Below are 15891 nucleotides of genomic sequence, written 5' to 3' on the forward strand. Positions count from 1 at the left end.
AATTTTCAAATGTAGGACACACAAAATGTGTCCTACATTTGAAAATTTTGTCCTACATTTTCCCGGTTTGGAGGTCCGGCACTATGGCAACCCTACCTGCAAACCCACTTGGGCAAGTCACACTCTCTCAGCCTCAAAGAAAGACCATGGCAAACCCCTTCTGAACAAATCTTGCCATGAAAATCCCATGCCTTAGGGTTGCCATAGGTCAGGAATGACTTGAAGGCACACAATAACAACATCTTCTCTGGCCTGTATATAAATTAAACTGATAAAATACAGCCTTATCTGATCCTCCTGCCAATTGGAAACCATTTTATTTCTCCATATTCTGTCAGACAGTTGCCTCTTCTGAGTATATGTGACCCATTGAGACACTTTAAATGTTGTGGCATACCTATATCTGGATAGAGTTCTAGAATTGCAGTAGGAACCCCTTATCCAACTCCCTACTGGTATCTATCACTGAGGCATCCCTGATGCAACCATCCAACCTCTGTTGAGAAATCTCAATTTCACTTCCAGACTGCTCTTACCATCACAATGTTCTTCCTAATATTTAGGCATAATCTCCTTTCTTGTAATTTGAATACTGTATTCATTTGTATCCTCTTACCCTATTTCATCTTATGGCTGATAGCCCTTCAGATATTTAAACATCACAGCCACAGCCCTTAATATTCTCTTCTCCAGGCTAAACATACCTAGTTCCCAGAGTTGTTCCTCCTAATTCTTGGTTTCCCGACTCTTTACTGTTTTCATCACTGTCTCCTTAACTTCTTGATATCTTAGGGGTCCGAACAGACAGGCCAAAATAAAACTGCTTCCGGTCACTTTGGAGGTATGCTATTTAAATGATGCATGCGTCCTAAGAGGCTGGAAGCCACACCAAAGCCACGCTCCAGTCCTAAGGACTGGAATGCAACTTTGGTGCAGCTTCTGGCCTCTTAAGATGCGTGTGTCATTTAAACAGCATACCTCCAAAGTGACCCGAAGCAGCTTTATTTTGGCCTGTCTGTTTGGACCCTTAGTCTCTAGTGCCCAGAACTGGATAGCGTAATAGAGAGGATTAACATCTGGAAATGCTCAAGGAAGTAAATGCTAGCCATGCACCCACTATTTTCACAAATGCTGGCCATGCCCTCATAATTCCTTGACTTCCCAACATTGAATGGGAAGGTGTTCAAGATATTACTGGTGCTTACCTGGATGTCAGTAGAACCCTATGTTGGTTTGGAAGCCATAATAAGTCTGGGCTCCTTATGGCTCAGGGGCTTCTTCTCATGCTCAATGGAACATGAGAAGAAGCTTGATGAAGATCTATCTGCCCAATAGAGGCACTTAACTGGCATATTTGAGAACATGGAGAGCAAGGCATCACACTTAGCCTCCTGCTTTGTGTATGTATGAATGTACTGTGTTGCTTGTACAGGCTGACAGTGTGTTGGTGCACTTAATTATATCTTTCTACCTTGTGTGAAAACATCTTAGTAGGAAGTCCAAGGAAGAACTAAATGATTCATCCACCTGTGCACACACACACACCTATTGGAAATACCAATATTTTTAAGGAACTTTATCACTAACTAGAAATTTGTGCACAGGCAATCCAAGATTACATGGTTACTAGAATTGTAAAAATCTCCCAAGGTATCTGCTTGATATACCCATGAGTGAACAGGTGTATGTATGTGCAGGTGTATGAGTCAATTAGTTTCAAAGATTTCTCTATTTCTTTGATAGATGACACAGTTGTGATTTTTAATGCCTTAGACATCAATTCTTAATTTTCTGCTGAACATTTTAAACCAAATTTGCATATATACATCTGTCTTTTTGTTTAAATGGCTATGAGGCTTGTAATCTGCATCCATTGGGAGCAAAATTCTTATTTTGATTGACGCTGCCATAGACATCAAAGCTGTTGCAGGGGGAGAAAGTGCCCGAGACAAAGGATTAATGGAATAACATTTCTCAAAACATATTGTGCTCACATTTGGGGACAAGTTAGATCTGCGTTGCAATTTTTTTTTTAAAAAAAGTACTGGATGATTTTCACATATGACCCTTTGTATTTTCTCATGTTGGTAAAGCTGGTAAAATGCCCTTGTTGGCTAGTATGTATGACTGGGAAACATTCCTAAAAGTGGATACCATGAGGTACAGAGCAGCTTCTCTTTAAGAAATGAATGTAGTTTTCTCTCCCACACCAAGGCACTCCATATGCCTTGTGTACTGTTCTCATGCTGTGATTTAGCTCCTGAATACCTCATATTAATGACCCATTAATATACTGTTCTTTCCTAGTACTCTGATGACGCTGGCAGTCAGATAGAACCACAGGAAGCACTAGACAAGAGTTTTGGTTCTCAAAAAAATGAGGTGTTCAATCAAAACCACAAATAATCAAAGCCACAAAAGTCAAAACCACAAATGTGGAGGGCCAACTGTAGTCACAAACTGAACTTTCCAGAGCGAAAGGGGTTTTTAGTGACACATTCGGAAACATTGTAATGATGCTGCATTATTAATATCATTCAGTGTGTGTATGCCAACCCATTCCTTAACACTTCTTTAATTTCACATGTTCTTAATTGGAAGGGTTAAGGGCAGATAAATCTATTTTTTTCAGTAGTTGCTTAAAAGTAGTGTAGAGGGATTCTGATCTTTATTAGTGATGGGAAATGAAACCAGGGTGTTTATTTAACATGGCGGACAAAGATGATTTTTTGTAGGTAGCTCAGACTCTCAAGGGCAGGGTAGGATGAGTGAGATAGTTAAATGTTTGGAAACAAAACCCTATGAGGAAGAGTTTATGAAGCTTTGTATGTTTAACTTGGAGAAGAGAAGAGTGAGAGGTGAGATGATAGCTGTCCTTAAATATTTAAAGAGATGCCACATTGTTTCCAGCTACTCTGAAGACTAGGGCTGCTGCTGCACTAGGAAAATAAGACTGTTTGACACTACTTTAACCTCCATGGCTCAATGCTATGGAATTCTGGGATTTATAGTTTTGTGAAGTATTTAGCCTTCTCTGACAAAGAGCTCTTGTGCCCCACTGAACTACAAATCCCAAAATTCGATAGCATTGAGCCATGGAAATTAAAGTGGTGGCAGCAGCCTAGGACATGAACAATAAATTCAGACCACAAGAAAAAGAAAGAACTTCTTGATGAGAAGAGCTGCCCAACATTGAAACAGACTGTCTCAGAATATAATGGACACTTTTCATTTGGAAATTTTAAACAGGGGTTGAATGACCATTTCTCACTAGTGCTTTAGTTGAGGACTGCATGGCAGGAGCTGGATCAGATGGCCATTGTGATTCCTGCCATTGCTGTGATTCCAGGTGGTTGTAGTTTGTGGTAGGTGATAATATATGAGAACTTAGCTAAATAAAAGCTGATACTAAATGACATTCCCTCCCTTGCCTGGTGGCTGCAGGTATTTAAGAACTGCAGTGGCATTATTCGTTTCCTATTGATTATGCCAGCATAGGGGTCAGAGGAGGGCTTGGTTGGCTGGGGAGATCTGCAGCACTAATTGTGCTTTCCAGCTAGAGACTCAGCAATAGCTAAACAGCAGGTCAAGTGGTTCATTTGCACTGCTAAAACATCACTGCAGGAAAGTTTGTCATCTTTCTCGCAAAGGCATTTTACAACCATTACTTGCATCAAGAGATCCTAGCAAATAACTTGGTCTGTTTAGCCATGACAAATACAAGGAGGACAACGATCAGCCAGAACTTGGGAAAGTGATTTTTGGGGACCAAAATCCCCAGAATGCCCCAGCCAGGGATACTGAGAGTTGTTGTCCCAAAATAGCAGTGTTTCCACAGCTCTGTAGTTATCAGCATTGATAAGACAAAGGAATCCTTTTCACTGTTACACACTGACACCCGAATCACACTTATACTTGTGTAACTGGCCGTTCCCTTGTTCAGTGTCTTGGGACTTTATCATCATTTGATCTTTAGCACCCTAACATGAAGGCTGTGTTGGAAGCCATGTCTGTCAGGGATTAGATCAAGGTGGACAACATCCTTGAGACCAATTGCTTGAAAGCTGTATTTACAAAATGAGGTGTGATCTAAAGGAAAAGGAGGTAGAGATTAGCAGAATTTTTAAAATGAAAAATGAAAGAAAGTTGAGCCAGGTGAGTTTCATGGCTCTCCTGTGGCTAGAATCTGGAGCCCCAAGTTCCAGTCATACAGTCTAACTATTATAGCTCATTACAAAGAGGAGCAGAAATACTGTACCCATTCAGTACAAGGAATGGAAGAAATCACCCAGACAAACAGGCCACTGGTCCCAGATAATCTAACTCATAATGTTTTATTTTTGGAGGGGACGTCACATCAGATATCAGATTATAATCAATTTCCCTTTTTTCCAGCTTTAAACTGGTTGTAGGAGTTGAGCCAGAGGTTCCACTTCAAATGGAAGCTTGTGATAAATATAATGCCTTGGAGAAGTATTCACCTTCTTTTGATGTTTTGTTGTATTATAGCGTGGAACTAGAGTGGATTTAATTGGCCTTGTTATCTCTTGGGCATTTAGCACACAGCTAAAAAAAAGTGAATTACTGTTACCAAATTCAGTTCTAATTCGGGATCTATCCTGATATTATCACACGCATTTTGCCGCTGATGCTGCTGGCCGGGTGAATCCTGGGTAACTTCCAGCTAGAATCCGAGCTCAGCCAACCTCATTTCAAAACCATAAAGCTCCCGGCTTTGCAAATTGGCAGGCTGAGCTCGGGTTCTAGTTGGAAGGTATCCGAGATTCAGCCGGCCGGTGGCGTCAGTGGCAAAACGTGTGTAATAATATCAGGATACATCCTGAATTAGAATTGAATTTGGCAGTGATAGGTATCTTTTTTTAGCTGTCCACTAAACTCCTTGATGTACACAAGATAATCAACATTGTGGAGGTGTAAAATATTTCTATCGTGGAACAGAAGTTAAGCAAATAAAAGCAAACTAGCACTTGTTAAGTTAAGCATTCCCCCTTTCCCCAAAGGAGAAGCACCTTTGGCATCAATTACAGCTATGAGTCTTCTCAGGCAAGTCTCTATCAGCTTTGCACATTTGGACTCAGCAGTTTTTTCGCCCATTCTCTTTAGCAAAATTGTTCCATCTGCCAAGCTGGATTGGGGATTGTTGGTAAAAAGCAACCTGCAGCTCTCTTGTCACAGATTCTCAGTCAGATTCAGGCCTGGACTTCAGCTAGGCAATTCTAAGATATTTGGCTTCTTGTTCTTAAACCAATCTAACATCCAGAGGATGTTGGGAATTTTTTTGTAACCTGACCTTGACTAATGTTTTTGTGCAACTTTATCTCAGGACTTGTTTGGATACCATCTTGATGTTTATGGCTCTCTAGGTACAGTCAGGTTGAATCAACCCCCCTATCCCGTTTTACAATAATGGTTGTAACTGTGTGTGTTTAGGGTCACTGTCCTGTGGGTACCTCTCTTCACGTCCCAAGTCTCTTGCAGACTAAAACACATTTCCCTCCATCCATCTTGCCTTCAGCCCTGGCCAGTTTCCCAGACCTTGCTGAGGAAGATAGTCTCCACAACATGGCACTGTCACTACCATGGTTCACTGTGAGAATGATGTTCTCAGAAAAGTGATTGCTATTGGCTTTGTACCACATATAGTGTTCTGCAGCATGGCAATTTTTTTTACAGACTTTCTACTTGCTACATTTCCTATACGCTCTTTTGCAAACTCTAAATAAGATTTTTGTTTCATCAATAGCTTTCTCCTCTTCTATAAATGCTTGTGAAACATCTGGATGATAGTTGTTCCATGGATGTTTTGTGCATGGGTATGAAGTCCTGGACAAAGTCAGGATATGGATTATAAACAAACAAACAATGCTAAAAAATAATAGCAAAGAAGCAAGAGGTAGATATAAACACATCTCCCACATTAAGTTTTCTCTAAGTGTGGATATTTGTGTGTACGTAGAAACATCAGTCATCGAGCCTCTTCTGGTACAGCGCAGACACTCTCCACAGTAAGAACTAGACATAAGCCAATAATAATAATAATAATAATAATAATAATAATAATAATAATAATAGCAGCTAGGAGTTAGAAACAAAAAGAAAACATTGGTACTCAGAAATCAGAGTAATTTTAGATATTACTGTGGCTTTCCTCTCCTTCCCATTTCTAACATCAAAGAGATTTGCTTAGTGGGAAAACATGGAAATGTCTCTTTTCATTATGACTTAATAATGATATTATGTTTGAAAGTTTCCAAGCACTAAAACTGTCTATAGGGAAAGGAGAAGTTTCCAGAAATTAGACTTTGAAGGCATCTTCTGTTGCCTGGTGTCAGTACCTGAAAAGAAACTACATTAATAATCAACTGCTACCAGCTCCTTTCAGACGGATGAGTCTTCTATCCACTGTTTCAAATGGCTTAAACAAATTCCATTTCTTTCTTGCTGTGTTGATTCATTACACGAAGTAGGGAAGGAACACGTTTCTCTTCTCAGTACCCAAGAGGTATGACTTTCATCAGTGAGCAACAGAGGTCCTGTAGCTTCTTTAAATCAAGCAATGACAACATTTGTTGAGAGGCTAATACAACTTTAAAACTTGCATTCATGAAAAAGAGACAGAAGTGGGAATCAAGTTTGTAAGTTGTAACTTGTATAGGTGTAATATTTCTCTGTCCCTTCCCTTTTTGATAGTCTATAGTTGAAAAAAGTCCTCACACCAATGGTAATTGAAATGTACTTCTTCTGGTATCTCCCTGTGGAATATCAGAAGATAATCTACTCCAGCAAGCAAGTCAGAAAACCTGTACACAAATCTGCTTTATTCACAAAGGCTTTCACATAGGCCATGGTCACTCACAGTTGTCATCACTGGTTAGACAGCCAGTAGAACACAGAATCTTGGAACAGTTCAGATAGTGTCCAGGCCAGGAGGCTAGGGCTCTTCCTGTCACACAGTTCTCTCTTCAGTCAACTGGAGTCTTCAGAGGAGGGGGCTTGATTGAATTATCATACTCCAGAAATGCCAGAGCATCAATGGACAAACTTGGTGGTAAGGAGTAGATAGCATCACCCTGCTCTGTCATTTTTCCATTGGTCTCTGTGCATGGAAGATGATACTCTGATGAAGAGAACCTCCACTCTTAATGTAAGTTTTCTTCAAGCCAGTGCCCTCCTTCTGCATAGAATCATAGAATTGGAAGACACCACAAGGGCCATCCAGTCCAACCCCTTGCCATGCAGGGATATGATATCAAAGCACCCCTGACAGATGGCCATCCAGCCTCTGTTTAAAAACCTCAAAAGAAGGAGAATCCATGGTCGAATAGCTCTTACCATCAGGGAGTTCTTCTTAACGTTTAGGTGGAATCTCTTTTCCTGTAATTTGAATGCATTGTTCTGTATCCTAGTGTCTGGAACATCAGAAAGCAAGCTTGCTCCATCCTCAATATGACATCCATTCAAATATTTAAACTTAGCTATCATGTCACCCCTTAACTTTCTCTTCTTCAGGCTCAACATACCAAGTTGCCTAAGCCACTCCTCATAAGGCACGGTTTCCAGACTTATTACCATTTTGGTTATCCTCCTCTGGACATGCTCTACCTTGTCAACATTATTTTTGAATTTTAGTGACCAAAACTTGATATAATATTCCAGGTGAAGTCAGACCAAAATTGAATATAGTGTTAGTATTACTTCCCTCGATCTAGACACTATACTTCTATTGATGCAGCTTCCTGCATCCTGCATTTGTTGATGCACTAAGACTCCAAGATCCTTTTTGCATGTACTGCTGTCAAGCTAGGTGTCACCCATCCTGTATCTGTGCATTTCATTTTTATGCCCAAGTGTAGTATCCCACATGTCTCCCTGTTGAAATTCATTTTGTTAGTTTGGGCCCAACTCTCTAATCTGTAAAGGTCATTTTGAATTCTGATCCTGTCCTCTGGGATATTAGCAACCTCTCTTAATTTAGTATCATCTGCAGATTTGATAAACATGCACTCTATTCCATCATCTAAGCAATTGATAAAGAAATTGAAGAGCACTGGGCCCAATACAGTACTCTGTGACACCCCACTAGTCACTTATCTCCAGGATTAGGAGGAGCCCTTAGGGTTCAGCCAGTCAACCAATTACAAATTCACTGAAAAGTCACATCATCTAGTCCACATTTTACTAGCTTTTTTTGATAAGGATATAATAGGTGATCTTGTTAAAGGCCTCACTGAAATTAAGATATGCTACATCCACAGCGTTCCCTTCCTGTACCAAACCTGTGATTCTAGCAAAAACAAGATAATATTAGTCTGGCATGACTTGTTTTTGAGAAACACATCCTGAATCATGACATTCCTTTTTAAGTGCTTGCAGACTGTCTGTTTAATGATCTGCTCTAGAATGTTTCCTGATATTGTTGTCAGGTTATCTGGGCAGTAATTCTTTGGGTCCTCTTTTCCTCCCTTTTTTGAAGATGGGGACAACATTTGCCCTCCTCCGGTCTTCTAGAACTTCTCCTGTTCTCCAGGAATTTTCAAAGATTATTGACGGTGGTTCTGAGATTGCTTTTGCCAGCTCTTTTAATACCCTTGGATGTAGTTCAACTAGACCTGGAGACTTGAATTTGCTTAGTGTAGCCAGGTATTCCTCCACTACCTCTTTACATATACTGTGCTGTATTTCCCCATCTGCTTCATCTTCTCCATTTCCCCTAAGTTGAGCACTGTTCTCCTTTTGGGAGAAGACTGAAGCAAAGAATGTGTTGAGTAGTTTTGCCTTTTCTCTGTTCCCTGTTAATATTTTGCTATCTTCTCCATATAGTGGGCTGCCATTTCTTTATTCTTCCTTTTGCTATGGACATAACAACAACAACAACAACAACAACAACAGACCCCTTTTATTATTTTTAACATCTCTAGCAAGCCTGAGCTCATTAGGTGCTCTAGCTCTTCTCACTTTCTTCCTACACAAGCTGGCAATTTATTTGAGTTCTTCTTTGGTGATTTCCCACTTGTATATGACCCCTTTGAGTCATAGCTCACTGGAAAGTTCTTTAGCCATCCATCCTAATTTCTTGAGACACCTCTCCTTTTTTCCTTCTCATTGGAATTCTTTGAAATTGTGCCTTCAATATCTCACTTTTAAGAAACTCCCATTACTCAACGAACCCCCTTCTCTGTTAGTCTTCATGAAAACAGCATTGCTGTAAGTATTTCTTTAATTTTACTGAAATCAGCTCATAATAAGTCCAGAATGCATATCTGACTATGCTTGATTCCCCCTTTCTGGCATATAGCAAACTGCAGGAGAACATGGTCTCGCCCACCTAAGGATTCTGCCACTTCCACCTCATTAACCAGATCACCCCCCTAGTTGCCTCTTCCACCTTCTGGATAATGAAATTGCCTGCCAGGCAAGTGTTGTTGGGCCTTAAATTTTTGACAGAGCTTGACCTCCAATAAATATCAGGATAGTTGAAATCCCCCATTACTATTACATTTCTTGTTTCTGAATATGTGGTCATCTGTTCCAGGAAGGCATAATTTACCCAGATGTTCTTTGACTTGGCTTCCAGGATTTAAGCAATGGATCTGTTCACGGGGGTACAGATCCTTAATGTATAATGTTACTCTACCTCCCTCCCTGTTGGGTTTTTTTCTCTAAAATATGTTATACCCCTCTATTACTACACTCCAAACATTCTGTAGAAAGCAAGTGGACTGGCCAAGAGAATGCTGTGATTATACCCCAGTCAGACAAAGGTTATTCCCAAACTGTGCAGATTGACTTGAGCTCTATCAAAAAGCTCCTTCAGCCTTGTTTATAGGAAGACAATTTCCAGGGCACTGTGGCAGCAGGATAATAGCCGAGAACAGCTTAGTGCAGACTTGTGCAGTATCTAAAGGGGTGAACGAAAACATGCATAATTTTCTCCTCTCTTATCTTTTTGGAGATACACAGAAGATCACTGTATTTCATAGCCATTACTTTGCCTTGCAAATTGTGCAATAATCACACAAACATCAGATCAGTTTCAGATGTAAGGCACTGGCTTGCTGCTGTCCTGTTGATTATTTAATATTCAAAGGGCATATTTGAGATAAGAGGCATCCATTGCATTTGCACACAGTCATGAAGGTAAGCCGCTCTCTATATACAGGATGTTCCTTTTACAACGAGACTGGGAGCAGAGTTTAGTGTGAGGTAGGGGTTCAGCTTCACATCATGTGCCTTTTTGGTGCCAGTCATTAGCTTGGGAGCATGTGAGTCATAACAGAATATTCCCACATCATCATCCTTGCGAGGGAGGTTTCAGTGCCCATGCTTGATTGGGGGTGTGCGTGTCCAAAACCACTGCGTAAGCTCACTGCAGGAACTGTCTCCTGCATGAGGGAGGATAATTTGGACCATGTCATTGGAAATGCTCTTTCTTCTTCCAGATAGTTTCACTGAAGTGGCTGCAATCAGTCACCCCATGTGGGAATCTCTTTGGATGTTTAAATTCCCACATCATTTGACAGCTGATGCTGTTTAGTATGGTAGTGTCAGCTAAGTCACAAATGAAACAAGTGAGCTGGCATTCTGAAAGTGCTGAGAGGAGAGAGAGAGAAATCCCTCTGTTGGGCTACCTAATGTCCCAGCCAACATCCTTCAAGGAACCAGGAAGGGCAAATGGTGAGGAGGGAGAGATATTTCCCATCTGACATACTCAGCTGGAGTCTTGGCCCTGAGCCTATGGTTTCTATTTTAAAATTAAAAACTTAAGACATGTTGATGAATTTATGCAGTTATTAGTTCTAAGTATATAATAAAGATATAGCTGTGTTAGTCTGTAAAATCAGTATGTAGAGAGATCTTGTAGCACCTTTAAGACTAACTGAAAGAAAGAAGTCAGCAGCATGAGCTTTTGTAGACTTAGGTTTACTTGCTCAGATGCATTTGGAGACACTAAATGCATCTGAGGAAGTAGTCTTTTTAGTCTACGAACGCTAATGCTGCCAAATTCTTTCTTTCAGTTAGTCTCAGACGTGCTACAAGAGCTCTCTACATACTAAGTATATTATAATTGGAGTATATTTTCTCCTCTCTGAATGACCAGAGAGCACTTGCACATCCCTTGGGTTAATGAAGAAGTGGTGCAAAGTCATAACATGCAAACCTGAGATGATATGAGCGCCCGCTTAAGTAATATGAGAGCCCAGGTCATTTTCTTATGCTTATTACATTTTCTTTGTTAGAAATATTTATCACTAACTGTCATTCAAAGAAGAAAGGGAGCATTTTACCCTTAAAGCTAATCTTGAAGAAAGGATCGGTTAAGAGATCATGCTTTTTTAAAGGTTTTGGACCCTAGATTCCCACATATAAGTGTAACACACTAGCCAAAATGACTCAACCCACAAAGCCTTCTCAGAGATTGGAATTAATTTGCTAATTAGATTATTTAAAAAGTGATTTACCCTTGCTCACTTGATTCTTCAGTTTACACTGAAGTTTAAAAGCCACTTTAAAAGTTGGGATATTAGAATTTATTAGGGGAGCTATCTCTTTGTTACATTCAGGAAAAAGAAGAAGAAGAAAGGAATGCTGCCAGTAGGGGCCAAATTTGCTGTGCCAGTAGGGCAGCAAACCCTTTCCATTTTCATAACAGATTTCCATGGAGCTGTCCACAGTGCCTATCTTGCTTGGGGAATATTGTTCAGTATTTCAGCAGGCTCTTCTTAAATCTGGACAAAAGCCCTGTATAAATTTCAATATCCTAGGAGCCCATCAGCTGCTTTTATGTTATGGTGTGGGGCCTGGGGCAGAGGAGTAAAATGGAATGGAGAACCTTGGCAAAGTACCTCACTAGTACTGAACTGGAGCACTTCATACTGCAGCATATCGTTACCTGGCTGGCTTGTAACATTTGTCACGGTATTGTACTGAAAGTCCTTTGAGTATTTAGGAAAATGCAGTATGCAACTGTGGCTGGGAGCAGGAACAGTTCTTGGTACACGCACAGTGGCCCACACTATGTCATCCCACTTCTGTTTCAATATGTGGCTTTTAGGAGGGATTAAGGACAGGGTTTTAATGTTGAGGGTGTTTTTCACTTCTTTTTTATTCATTTTTGGCCCAGATAATCACCTTGGACAATTATAGGGGTGTCTAGGCAGATACAAGGCCTTTGAAAAGGACATTCAGAAAATTAGGGTTGCAAAAAGGGGTTTGGGTGCTGCATGTGGCCCTTGCAATTTGAAAACTTGTGTGTGTGTGTGAGAGAATGTGAGTGTGTGTGTGAGTGTGTGTGCCTTCAAGTCTCCTGTTGACTTATGGTGGCACCATGATTTTCACATGGGTTTCTTAGGCAAAGAATAGTCAGGTGTAGTTTTTTCAATTCCTTCCTCAGAAACATAGCTTACAGCATCTGGTATTTGTTGGTGGTCTCCTATCCAAGTACTAAACAAGGCTGATGCTGCTTGGCTTCCAAGATCAGAAGGGATCTAGTGCCTCTAAAGTATTTAGGCCACATGGAAACAGATTACAGTATCACTATTAGGTAAAGCTAGCCAGACACTGAGTGTCAGAATGTTCTCTTTAGCATTTTGGGGAATGAACCACTGCTGATCTGCACTGTTGGTAAAGCAAGAATAGAATGTCTCCAGGAACTAATTGTCAAATTCCCACTGTGGAAAAATACCATGTCAAGTTGTCTCCCTTCACAGTTGTGGCAGTCTTCTCAAAGAAGCTATTCCTCTTTTAGTTTGACAGCTGCTGATCATCATGCCTTGACTGGGCAAACTGGGCAGTTGATTTAGTGAACAACAGTCAGGCTATCATAAAAGAGCACTACAATTTAAGGCTGCAGTTGCTTCCAAGAGGACTCACTTCTGTATGGTGCCAAGAAATTTATGGGGTGAAAACACACATGGTGTAAAATTTTGGGGAAGGCAAGACTTGTCAGTTCTGTCTTTTATTTCATTCCTAATGCACAGTAAATGATGAATTCCTTCCAAGACAGAGTCAGTTTTTGGCATAGCCACTGGAGTATTAAAAGAAGGGTGATTCCATTGAACAGCAGAACTGCAAGGGGGAGACGTGATGGTGGTGGACATCCCCCCAACACCTACTAGTATTTGAACGGAGCAAAGAAAAGCAGAAGGGAGGGTCAGTGATAGTCAGGTGAACACTAGTGTAACTTTGGGACCTCCATTTTCAAAGATGTGGACTCCCAACTTCTGCTCATTCCGGTTCCCAATCTCTGCAGTTGTGGGTATTAAAGTTTTAATGTTTACAATATGATCCCTGGTGCCTCTTCTATTTCTTTTTCTAAAATACTTTTTATTGACATCCACAAAACAAACAAACTCTTCTTACATACAATTGGCAACATTTCAACAAACATTAAAATACAATAATTATTTACATTATTACATTTCACTTCCATCTTGGTATCTTTGAGATTTCTCTTTTTAGCAATTAGCCTTGTATGTTGAATGTACATAAATTTTTGTTTCATATCTTATATATGTTAACGTATATTTGTGCTCCAGATGTACTCTTCACTCCTTCTAAGCCTTCTTCTTGATTTTTGCAACATTCCAATTTGTTTATTAATTAATCTACATCTTTACATTGTATCTTCAATTCTGATTTAAACAGAAGGATTACAAAAATAATAAAGGAATAAAGGAAAATAATACCATGACCTTCTTATACATTTCATCATCAATTCATTTTTACATGACTTTTCCTTCTCTCACATATTTTATCTCTTCTTCTTCCATTTCATTTACCAGTATTCACTAATCACATTCCAGCCCTTTTCTAATTCACTTTGTTCTACTTTAATTTCTCCCTTAATTCTTTTGAAAGCTTATCATAGGGCCTGAACAGACAGGCCAAAATAAAGCAGCTTCAGGTCACTTTGGAGGTATGCTGTTTAAATGATACATGCATCTTAAGAGTCCAGAAGCCGCACCAAAGCCATGCTCCATTCCTTAGGACTGGAGCATGGCTTTGGTGTGGCTTCCGGCCTCTTAGGACGCATGCATCATTTAAACAGCATCCCTCCAAAGTGACCCGAAGCAGTTTCATTTTGGCCTGTCTGTTCGGGCCCTAAATCTCTCATTTCTAGCATCATAACAAACCATTCTTTAGGTGTTTGTTTAGGTGTTTGTTTAAATACACCTCTTCTATTTCTGAATCCAGCTTGGGCATCTGGTTCTCTGTAGATAAACAGTTCTGTTGCTATGCCTGGGATTTATTTCTCCCAAGTGCTTTGAGAGCTTTTTTGCATTTCCGTTGCCTGTTATATCCAATATGTTTTGTTTTGATGTCTAATTGACATCTTCCTGGATGCCAATGTAGAATTTTTCAATTTCTTTATTGTCTATATCTGTGCTGGAAGCATAAACCAGGATTACAATCATATTGATAGATTTTCCCTGGAGTCTTATTGATATTATACAGCCAGACGTCTCATTATATCTTCTGATTGCTTTTGTTATGTCTCGCTGTGCTATTAATGCCACTTCTTTTGGCTTGGATCGCCATTTCCAGAGTAAAACACTGCAATTATCTGATTGAAAATGCTCCATCCCTGTCCACTTCAGTTCACTCTCACCAATTATGCCTGTATCCAGGCATTTCATCTCATGTAGCTTTTCTTAATTCATGCTTTTCACATTCCCTCTTCCTACTACCCATGTTGTGCAGCATCAGACTTTCTTTCAACTCTGAGCATGTCAGCAGCTGAACAGGGACGTAGCCAGGATTTTGGGAAGGGGGGGGGGTCCAGACTAAGTGCCACCATTATAATGGGGCTTGGGTGCGGTGGCGCAGCAGCACACACCATTCATTTTATCTAATGGAAGGGGTGTCCGGACCCCAAGAACCCCCCCCCACCCTTGGCTACGTCCCTGAGCAGAATATACTTTTGGCTTGAGTCCATTGCCCCATTAGACTCAGCACTACCCATACTTGCCCTCTACACTTTCCTAGCACCTTGTTGAGTATCCATATTGACACTATTCTTCCGTCCGTGGTGGTGGGTTTATGTGGTCCAGGGATGAAACAGGATGTTCATTCCTGTTGGTAGCAATAGCATTGTTGCTGGTAGATGTTAGATATCTTTAGTATGTTTGATTATCTGCACTGTCTGTTTCATTTCATTTTGTGTTATGTCTCTCTGTGTGGCTTTTTTCATTGTATTTTAATATTTTATATTACTGAATACAGTGGTACCTCGGGATACGAAATACCCAGGTTACGAAATTTTCGGGATACGAAAAAATCCCATAGGGAATTATTGTTTCGGGTTACGAATGTTTTTTCGGGTTACGAAAAAACTTTTGGTGCTTTTTTCGGCTTTTTCGCACGGAATCGCGGCTTTTCCCCATTAGCGCCTATGGCATTCGGCTTACGAAGGCTTTTTGGGTTACGAAAGCGGCCGCGTTACGAATTAATTTCGTAACCCGAGGCACCACTGTAGTTATAATTTTTATTATGTAATGGTTTGTAAAGCACTATATACATGGCTGGTTCCAAATAAATAAATAAGTAAGCAAGTAAATAATGGTATGATCTCTCATGTCAAACAAGTTTTTATTCGAGAGCCAGAATAATTGTTCCAAACAGCTACTGAACAGCAGCAGTAGTGGAAGGTGACACTCATGAAGGATCTCTCAGATAGAATAGTAGTACTGTGCAGAATAAGACAACGGTAAACCACTTCTTATTTTTTTAATGTTTTAATATTTTCCCACATAAAAACAAAACTTTAAATCAATTGTTGTCCTAATTACACATCCCCTTACAATAATCAAAGCTGCTAAAAGCCCAAGTTAATTGCTTTTGCCCCTTCATTGCAGCTTATTCAGCACACAT

At 40.1% G+C, this 15891-nt stretch overlaps 1 protein-coding gene across 1 annotated transcript in view; it reads left to right on the forward strand.

Annotated features, from left to right (window-relative positions):
* The window catches only part of PTH2R (parathyroid hormone 2 receptor), a 68994-nt gene that overhangs the window by 5982 nt on the left and 47121 nt on the right, over window positions 1-15891 (forward strand). The gene's annotated exons all lie outside the window — the stretch shown is intronic.

Source organism: Sceloporus undulatus, chromosome 1 (genome assembly GCF_019175285.1).
Source record: "Sceloporus undulatus isolate JIND9_A2432 ecotype Alabama chromosome 1, SceUnd_v1.1, whole genome shotgun sequence".
Lineage (NCBI taxonomy): Eukaryota > Metazoa > Chordata > Lepidosauria > Squamata > Phrynosomatidae > Sceloporus > Sceloporus undulatus.